The sequence below is a fragment of the Pongo pygmaeus genome, chromosome 14, assembly GCF_028885625.2.
Source record: "Pongo pygmaeus isolate AG05252 chromosome 14, NHGRI_mPonPyg2-v2.0_pri, whole genome shotgun sequence".
Lineage (NCBI taxonomy): Eukaryota > Metazoa > Chordata > Mammalia > Primates > Hominidae > Pongo > Pongo pygmaeus.
Window position 1 is genome coordinate 100568996 of NC_072387.2, and position 10781 is coordinate 100579776.

The window sequence follows — 10781 nt, forward strand, 5'->3', positions numbered from 1 at the left end:
AGACTACTATTGAAAGTCTGCTACCTGAACATCCGTCTTTATTTTATCTGATTAGCCTTTTCAAAGGAGGCAATCAGATATTCATCTATCTCAGTAAGCAAAGGGATGAGTTTGAATAGAGTGGGAGGCAGGTTTGCCCTAAGCAGTTCGCAGCATGGCTTTTCCCTTCAGCTTAGTGATTTTGGGACCCTAAGATTTATTTTCCTTTCACAATTGTGTTAGGGAGGCAGAGGCTCGCGGATCACCTGAGGTCAGCTGTTCGAGAACAGCCTGGCCAACATGGTGAAACCCCATCTCTACTAACACTAATAAAAATAATTTAAAAAAAATATTAGCTGGGCATGGTGGCACGTGCCTGTAGTCCCAGTTACTCAGGAAGCTGAGGCAGGAGAATCACTGGAACCTGGGAGGCAGAGGTTGCAGTGAGCCAGCCAAGATTGTGCCACTGTACTCCAGTCTGGGCAACAAAGTGAGACTCCATATCAAAAAAAAAAAAAAAAAGAAAGAAAGAAAAAAGAAAAGGTAAAAAATGTGAAAGGAAAATAAATCCTGGGGCTCCCAAATCACTAAGGTAAAGGGAAATGTCAAGCTAGGAACTGCTTAGGGCAAACCTGCCTCCCATTCTTTTTAGTCATCCCTCTACTCATCAGATAGATGAATATCTGATTGCCTCCTTTGGAAAGACTAATCAGATACTCAAAAGAATGCAACCTTTTGTCTCTCACCTATCTGTGACCTGGAAGCCCCTCCCTACTCTGAGTCGTCCTGCCTTTCTGGATGGAAACAATGTATGTCTTACATATATTGATTGATAACTAATATCTCCCTAAAATGTATAAAACTAAGCTGTGCCCTGACCACCTTGGGCACATGTCATCAGGATCTCCTGAGGTTGTGTCATGGGTGTGCATCCTCAATCTTGGCAAAATAAACTTTCTAAATTAACCAAGGCCTGTTTCAGATAATTGGGGTTCACACAGTCAAGGCTTTTAAAGATGTCTTAAACATATTTTTTAGTCTTATTTCTACTTCTCTGCACAATAGGACTCAAATTAATATCTGTATCAATGTATATCAAGGGCCTCAAAATGTAAGGATGAAGGTGACTATGCAGTTAATGATTGAACATTCAGTTTGGAAATACTACTTTAACTATTGGATGAAAGGTGGTATTAGTCTATTACAAGAAACGGCATTCACAAATTTTAAAAATAGATAATAATGTATGTTACCAAGTTAACCACCTACTCCATCATCAATAACTACTTTTTAATTTTAGAGCTGAGCAGCAGAAATTAGAATGTCTCAAAATGTCATATCTGCCATTCCTGAAGAGCAGTGTTCACAATGCTTCATACTTCCTGTTTTAGGAAAGACATTTTCTTGCTTTATTCCCTTTAATTATGAAAGGATACTTATGAACTGCATTCTACCATTCAGATGAGAGAATTAAAGATGATAACAACTGCAAATGATATGTTTAAAATTATTCTTAAAAAGATGGGAAGAAAAATCTTCAAGTATTTTAGCTATTTGCTCTCCAGTCTTCCTAAGTGATAATAAATCCAGGGTTTATTTCAATAATGATACTAAACATACACTCCTGACACAAATTATTTTTGCCATAAATTATGCCAGTTACTACATACTCAGAATGTTTTGTGAGCTATTTGGGAACTAATAAAAATAAAGTAATTCATCTAAAGCACACCAATTCTCATGGTGTTTTCAATAAACTTTCCATTTTTGATGGGATTGACTATCATTTAGGACACGTTTATACCCCATTCTTCTAGAAATTTCTTCAGTCAGTTGTTCTAATCATTAAGGTAGACTTGTTTCACATGAAACCCCAAATTTAAATTCCCTAAGCCCATTGGGTACTTGGGCAATATTAGTTTTAAAACACATTCTCTCTGCTGTAATTTTGTTTCTATCTATGATATGTTTAGTTGATTTGTTCTTTTACAAAATTCCAGAGATTCTTTTCCATCGTACTGATTTCCTCCTTCCCCATCTCAAGCCAGTACATTTTTTCATTAACTTTATTTGTATGTCAATCAAGCTGTAAATTCTAAAACATAACATACATAAACAAGCCAAAGTTTTTCCATTTTCTGGAAATTGTTTTTTAATTAAGATTCAGGCATATGAAACTTCATTCTTCATAACTGTGGTAGTTATGGATTTGCCTGAGAACTGGTTACCATTGTAACCCACTTATAGAAAACTAAGCCATAAAGCAATGCTTTTCTGCAGTTTGGGATTTCAATTCAGGAGCACTAGCTAACCCCCAGGTTTTCAGCATGATTACATTTATCTATATTTAAAGTACAAAAGAATCAACATGCTGAAAAGTAATTGCTCTGTTGCCATAGGGAAAGAGATTACAAAAACTGTGAGTTTAAGGGAGAAACTGCCTGTGTAGTAATCCCTTTTATTATCTACTCTAAGCCATAAATGATTCTATCCCAAGCCTAATAAATAATTATATCATGAACCGTAGGGTCAGAGGACTTTAGCAAGATTGTTAAAAAGTCCAACTATCAGAAACTTTCCATATTTCTAAGGCCATATGTTCTCTTTTTAAAGTGTCTATTTGACAGCCCAGAACGCAGGGCAGATGCTAATGCACACAGCAGGGGAGAATAATTACCAAAACCATTCATTTACTAGGTGATCTTTAAGGCCTCTTCTAACTTTAAAATTCTATGCCTACATCTAAATTAGAGAGTCATTTTCATTTGAATTGACAAAGCTAATCATACGTTTTAATTAAGATATTTTCCTTTCATTAAATGACTGTGTGTCAGATTAGGGAATTATGTTAATAGGGAACCAAATTTTGTCTGGAAAGCCAGGGTCATGCAGCAGGCAGAACTTAGACAAATGACTAAGATCTCCTGTAAAACAAGTTTGCCAGCAGAGCTTGAGCTAAAGCGTTTGTCAGTTGGGCAAGGGATTAGATAAATATATGGATATGGCTAATGGGAACAAGAATTAGTGGAGGTAAACATGGAGTCAACAGGTAAAGCCAACTTAGGTTTGGGGAAGAGGCGATTGTGAGTCTAATCCTACTTTTCTAATGGGTCACCCAGATTTTCCACCATCAATTCCACTTCCAAACCAAACTAGCTTATGCTTTATTTTTTCCAGGAATGTGAAAGTCCTAAAAAATCCACCAGCCATCTTAGTCATTTTTCATAATTATATACAGACACAGTCTAAATAAAATGGACAAATTATAAATACATAATGAAAACTGGTTTAGGGGTTAGCATAGGTTAGGGTGAGTTAGAATCCCCTGTGAAGTGACTAGGTAGATGCTAATTATTTTATAAACTGGGTGTCTTCTTTCTTGTTATTTTCTACTTCCAGGACCTCACCCTTCACAATGGGGCTGAGACAGTCCCAACATTCAGGCATTTGGCCAGATAATAAAGGAAAATAATCAGCTGCAATGAGAAAATAATGAATTTGATTTAATGGCCTCTCTGTAATAATTAAGGTAAGGAAGAAATACCTACCCTCTCAAATCTCATCTCTAACAGAAAACGCTTCAATGACCATTCCTTGCTAAGATGGCCTCCTTTATCTCTGCATCCCTGTTTTCTTCACTTTAGAGGCACATGCTGCCTCACAGCAACTCTTAAATTGTTTCATAGCATGATTTGACTATTTCATGAAATATTTTAGAAATGTATGACCATTTCCACCAACAAGACCACTACCTCCTTGAGGAAGTTGCCCATGAATTGTAAGATATTCACAACAGGATAACGTAGGATCTAGCTAGGGGAGGGTTGTGTCCATCACATTCAATGTTATATCATCATACAATGCACCTGATAAGTACTTGTTGAATGAAAGTTAGGGCAAGGAGTGGAGGACAGTACTCTTTCTAAATAAACCAAATGAATACATATTTCCATTATTAAAAACAAGAAGCAAAGGAAAGTAGGTTTAGGGAAAAAACAGAAATCTTATTTTAAAAATATTAAAATATTAAATATGTGGTAGTCGCATAATGGTTAGGTGTTGATAAACATATCACTCCTCACTAATGTGTAATGTGTATTTCTTCCTTTAGGTGATTAGTTTCCTGAGGAAAGGAACCATGATTTTTATGTTTGTTACCACATAACCAGTATTAGGACAATGCCAGAAACACACCGGGTATTTGACAAATCTTGACTACAGTAAAAACTGAGTTAATTTAGTAAATTAATATTATATGTACCCCTCTGTTTATTAGTATTCCAAAATAATGCTTCATATAGTTAATAGAAATAGGAACATACAACGCTTTCTTTGTTTCAGTTACCATTAAAATATACTAAAACACTTTAATGTATTAGATAATCAAATCCTTGAAACAACTCTAGGAAATACTTACTATCATTACCCATATCCTATATGTGAAGACAAAGAGGCACTGGGCAGGTTAAGTAAATTGCCCAAGGTCACCAGGCTTGAGCAATTCTTGGGTTGATATTGGGGCTGGTGTCTGAATCTAAGCACTCACTCTCTATAGGCCATGCTGTTACCCATTTTCTTGTTCTTCTCTGTTGCCTCCATAATGAAAATAATGCATTTACGTGTATTTTGGCTAGCCTGTAAGCAAAACAATTGGCAAATGAAAAAAGAATTGAAGGAAATTATGCCCATGTATATTCTGGAAAAAGGGAAAATGAGAGATAAAGAACTGAAATGGTAAAATCAAAATGCATACAGAAACCTATTAGAAGTTGACACTGGGAAGAAGAGAAAAAGGGAAACAAAAATGTTTCTATTTTAAATAGCTCATGCTGGCAGCAATATAAATGTTCATTTTAAGGACATGGTGCTGCTGAGGAAACAACCTTAATTAGCAGGATATTTCCATTCCCTGGGAGAGAGCTTGAGGAAGTAAAGAATGAAATAAAAGGATGAGGCTGAGTGGGTAGCTTCAAAAGAAATTTAAAAACTAGAATTGGAGGGGCACAGTGATGGATAAGACTTGGAGAATGATAAAATATGAGGCGTAAGTATAAATCTCAGGCTTCTGGCTTTGATGGCAAAGTGGATGCAGGGCCCACGATCACAAAGCTGTAGGACAATCCAGATCACATACTGTTTTGTGTGATGATGAGTTGACTTTGGGATGTTTTTAGGGTAAGATATCTGTAACTCCAGCTTCTTTTCTGGAACAGCATATATTTGCCTCCCTATCACTGCCACTAGTTTACGTCTCACGCCTCTCAATCTTAACACATGCAAAACTGGCTTCCTGAGCTCTCTCCAAACCTACTCCTCTTCCAGTGCTCCCAGATTTAGTAAAGGGCACCATCAACCAGTTAGTGACCCAACCAGAATGTTGAGACTTTCTTAACTTCATCCTCTCCCTCATTTCACATCCACCCAATCACTAAGTCCTTCTGAATCTTCATTCTTAATACAATGGAATACATTCATTCTTTTCAACCCCCAATTCTAAAGCCTTATTATTTCTCACTAGATTTAGTGCTATTGCTAGATGAGTAGGTGTTAACTGAAAGAAAGGTGAGGAGGTGGAACTTGCTTTTCTCCTGTGTTAAAAAAAAATCCTTGCTTATCCCCACTTCACAAATCAAATCTTTACTTACACTTAGAGCCCAACTAAAAATTGCTCCCACTGGGACACCCTTTCTAACTTCAAAATTAGAGCAATCATGGCCAGGTACCGTGGCTCACACCTGTAATCCAACACTTTGGGGGGCCAAGGCAGGCGGATCACCTGAGGTCGAGAGTTCAAGACCAGCCTGACCAACATGGAGAAACCCCATCTCTACTAAAAATACAAAATTAGCTGGGTGTGGTGGTGCATGCCTGTAATCCCAGCTACTTGGGAGGCTGAGGCAGGAGAATTGCTTGAACCCGGGAGGCAGAAGTTGCAGTGAGCCAAGATCGTGCCATTGCACTCCAGCCTGGGCAACAAGAGCAAAACTCTATCTCAAACAACAACAACAACAACAACAACAACAACAACAACAAAACTAGAGATTGCTGCTCAATCACTTGACACCTTCTAACATTTAGCATCTGTATAATTTGTTCATTGTCAATTGTAAGTATCATAAAAACGTGATCTGTCTCTGTCTTCTGCAACTCTGTTTTCCAAGTGCCTGGCAAGAGTTCAATAATTCATTAAGTGAATGAAAGCAGAGACGTTAGCAAGATAACAACACCAAAAATACCCATTGGCTTTCATAACATAAAAATCACTGATGATTTTTGCAAGTCCGAGTTCACTGTGGCAGCTATATCAGGATGTACTAGGAGTAAATACAAGAAAAATAAATGCAATAGTTCAAATTTATTTCCAGGACTTGCTTCTGCCATTAGTTGAGTTAAAAGAGGAAACTGTCACAATTGGTTAAAATGAAAATACCCTTTGCTCATTGACAGTTACCCACTGACTTAAATAATTGAGAGCTGGCATGCTTGCAACCTTGTTATCAATAGTATCAACAAGAAGTACTGCAGTAATACTTTATTAAATGTCTTTGAAAATGCCAAATATGCATCACAGATTTTTTTATTCTCAATTGTAGCAAAATAATAATTTTGTAAAATTATTACTTATAATCATAATTCACTTGAGAATTCTGAATTGATTTTCTATAGTCCAGAAAGCACAATGAAATCCTAAGGGTCAAACACAGACATAGGACAGCCATATTCAAGGGCAAAGGTGGCAGGGCTTTTAACCCCAAGAAGACACAAAACAATCTTGACAGTCTCACAGGTAGCCAATGCAGCAGAGAAGCTTCTGGAGGTTGAATTTGACCTGCTTTCCCCATTAGAGCCTCATATTCAACTCGGCCCCCAGACTTCCCAGAGCTAATCTTGTCACAGGACTCAAGAGAATAGCAAAAAGGTATAATTGATCTTTCTTTTCAGTTAAAATTCTTTCAAGGACAAAGAAAAGAGGCCTAAAAAGTAGCTCTTACAATAAATATTGTTTTCCTTTATTTTTTTAAAAGTGTCTTTGTAGATCTTGTTCTTTTCCAAGTGAATTTTAACACACAACCATTGCCCTGATACTCCGACAAAATAGTGTTGAATATAGATTAGTAAAAGCCACTCAGAAATTTAAAATCTAAACAGAAGAGGGTAATTGAAAAAAATAAAATGTGAACTCATTTTGAATTTTTGTCCCTCTGGGGACCTGGACTAGATAGGTACTCCCTTGTAATAAGTGGATCTTGTCATATGGGTGCCCTTTTACTCTATTAAAAATATTTTTGAATTCTAGATTGAAATAATATATTGAAGCATTTCAATTTTATTCAACATTCGCTATCATGAAGAAAGAATTAAAATGCAACAGATTGCTAAGCATATTGGAATAAGCATAATAGCTTTACCCACTAAAGAGTCAATGGGGCTAAGATTTCTGCATAATGAATATCTTTAACAATTAAGCTGGTGAAAAAGAAATGAATTAAGTATTATCATTTAATAATACATAAATGTCACAATGAGGTTTCCAGTTTCTATTTCTAACCATTGAAATCTGGGGAGTAGGGGAGGAGAGGCCCTTGAAGTGAATTTAAAGTGGGTACTGTTCTGATGACTAGGGCAGTCAATATTCAAGTTTGTCTTTTTGTGTTACCAATTATCTTTATAATTTGTCTCATTAAGATGTTTTTATTTTAACACATGATCACAAATTACTACTTATTTTTCCTGAGTATATATTTATGGAGACTGACATCCTAGATTATTTAGAGGATTCAGCCATAAAAAATTGGGTTAGTTTGGTGGAAATTATGAGGATAATTCTGCTGACTGTAAGAATTCTCAGCCTAAGAAACAGGCGCTACATGATTCTATTTGCACATCTATTGCATCAAATAATTCTGGAGCCCAATTTGCTGACTTGTGGATAAAAGGAGATCTTAGAAAAATTATTTAGAAAATTTTTGTTGGAATAAAACTTTCTCCCCTATACGATTTTAAAAGTTACTCTCTGTGTTCTTTAGATCTGGGACAGCACAGTTCTGTTAAAGAAGATAGACCCATCCAAGGGAAAAATTTTATTTTGAACATAAATGTAAAATAGACGTGAAAGTCATCCAGAACCAATAAGACTGTGCAGTCTTCTCCCTCTCAAGGGGTATCTGTTTGTGACTTTACACCTTTCTCTACTACCATCCCCCTGCTTAAAATTAATTCCTTTTCTGATTAATTTTGACTTTAAACATGTTCCGTTGAGTAAATTTTTGTTCTAAGTCTTCTTCATCTGATATTTTTATATAATTAACATATTCTTTCAGGTTTCGGGTTTAATTAGTTTAAATTTCCTAAGAGTAATGTTTTTGTTTATCTTTTATTTCAAAAACACCTGGCCTGGCTCTGGATTCATTGCCTCTGAGTCAAGCACTTGTTCTGGATTCTTCAGTATTAACCAAGAGGATGTAGGGCAATCTATAATAAAAAATATGGCCACCAAGAGAATTATGCATGAGAAAGTTAGAATTATTTATGGTAGGAATATGAGTAAACATATCTATCATAAGAAGAACACATGGACTTATCAGATACTATCAATTAAGAAGTTAAATTGCTAACATTTTTATTTGAATGAAACAAATGACAATAGTGAAGGGAAAACACAAAATAATTTTGAATGACTGAACAGTTTCTATTATAATAGGGCTTTTTAAAAACTAAAATCAACTTAAACGCTGTAAAAAATTGCATTAAAAATGGAATATTTTTACGTGTGAAATTTTGAGGCATAAATGGAGTAAGTCCATTTCCCTCCATTATTACAAAGTAACATTAATGTTACTAACGTGTTTTCAATACTTTATAATCATGTATGCTAAGATTATTTTGGATGCAGATCAAATTAGGCACAAGCATTTAAATTTTTAAAAAAATTTCTCACATGATACTTAAGAAATATACAATCATGCAGTGCTTAACAATAGGAATGAAGTCCAAGAAATGTGTTCTTAGATATTTCATTTTTGTGTGAACATCATAGAGTTTACTTACACAAACCTTGATGGGATAGCCTACTACACACCTAGGCTATGTGGTATACTCTATTGTTCCTAACCTATATATGGGCTTTTTCTAAACATAGAAAAAGTATAATCTTATGGGACCACCTATGTATATATATGCTCTGTCATTGATTGAAAAGTCATTATGCTATGCACGTCTATAATCCATATGTAGTTGTGACTTTTCTATAACAGAGCATATTGTCAACCAAAACTGTACTAATTCTAGAATGCCTTTCTTTCAACGTATCTTTTAATTGCAGATCACTCCAATATGAATTTCAATTTGCATTTTGTTCTCATAAAGTTACTCCTTTATTTCTTGCTAGGATGCTCAATTTTGAAATCAAATGTACACCTGTTAAACTGTTGCCTTTCTACCCTTCATTTGTTTGTTCTATTTTAATTTTATGTGATAGTTCTCCATTTGATGAGAACAAATAACAATTGCTTTTTCCTAAATCAACTTGCATATGCATTCAATTTGTCAGGTCTGAATTTAGACATATCATTTCACATACTGTCGTCTATTACTCTAATTACTATGCTGCACATATTTTTCCAAACTAGCATTTCAATATGCTTTACTTTTTTAAAAACTGATATTCCTGAAATTACCATTTTCCTTCTCACTCTTTCCTTTCACCTTAACACTTTTCAGTAATGTTTTCTCAAAAAGGAACTTTCAAGCTCAAATAACTATAAAGGTAGGAAAGATGTTTTTAATTAACCATAAAGTGGTACTTAAAAGTTTGCATCTCTAAATGTGAACATATATAGAGAGAGGAAAAATGAATTTAGCAGCTAAAAAATTTGAAGAAGAAAGTAAATTGTTCTTATCAAAACATTTTTAAATTATTTTACACTGTAGTTTATTACAATTTAATTTAAAAATGTATGGTACTTCTGCAATATTAATATGCCTTTTCTTATCTTTAAGTTATTTTTTAATTCTCTCTGGATATTTCAAGTAAAGTACAAATAAATTGGTGGATTATAAATAATATCTCAATATTTCATTTAATGATGTCATTTTAAAATATAATTATTATTCATTCCCAAATTCACTGGATGAGAATAATGTAGAATATTGGGGAGGGTAGTGTTAAGGAAGTAAAATAGACTACTTTCACAAATAAGATCTGTAATTTGAAATTTAAAAATTACTTTAATATATGAAAATTCTAACTTTAAAAATTGCTAACCTACTTCCAGTAAAGGTAGTTATCCACCATTGAAAGTCTTGCAGAATCCCTTTCAAATTTATAATTCAGCAATTATTCCCAAGATCATGTTTCACAAAATGCATAGAGTGCTTCCTGAAGTTGTATGTCATCCTTTGCAAGGACCCTGATCATCTTCTCTGAGTCATTGCAATTTTAGCATATGTGCCACCAAAGCAAACATGATTTTAAGATCTTTTTTTTTTTTTGGTCTTATTAGTCTCAATGATCATTAGACAAATTTTTAAATATTTAAAAATTTTCTTATAAATTGAAAATGTGTAAGTATATATATTTATGGGGTATAATGTGACGCTATGATTTATAAATATGTGAAATAATTAAATCAAACTAATTAGTATACCCATAATGTCAAATGCTTACTATTTTTGTGTTGAGAACATTTGAAATTTATTATTTTAGCTATTTTTAAATGGACAATACACTGTAATTAACTATATTCACCATGCTATGAAATTGATCTGAAGAAAAAAACCCTCATTCTTCCTTTCTAAGCTTT

General features: G+C 34.3%; 1 non-coding gene across 1 annotated transcript; it reads right to left on the minus strand.

Moving 5' to 3' along the window:
* Nucleotides 1-10339: 10339 nt before the first annotated feature.
* LOC129011981 (U6 spliceosomal RNA) lies at nt 10340-10441 on the minus strand. Its single transcript, XR_008493495.1, has one exon. It is a non-coding gene; the product is annotated as a U6 spliceosomal RNA (small nuclear RNA).
* Nucleotides 10442-10781: the final 340 nt, after the last annotated feature.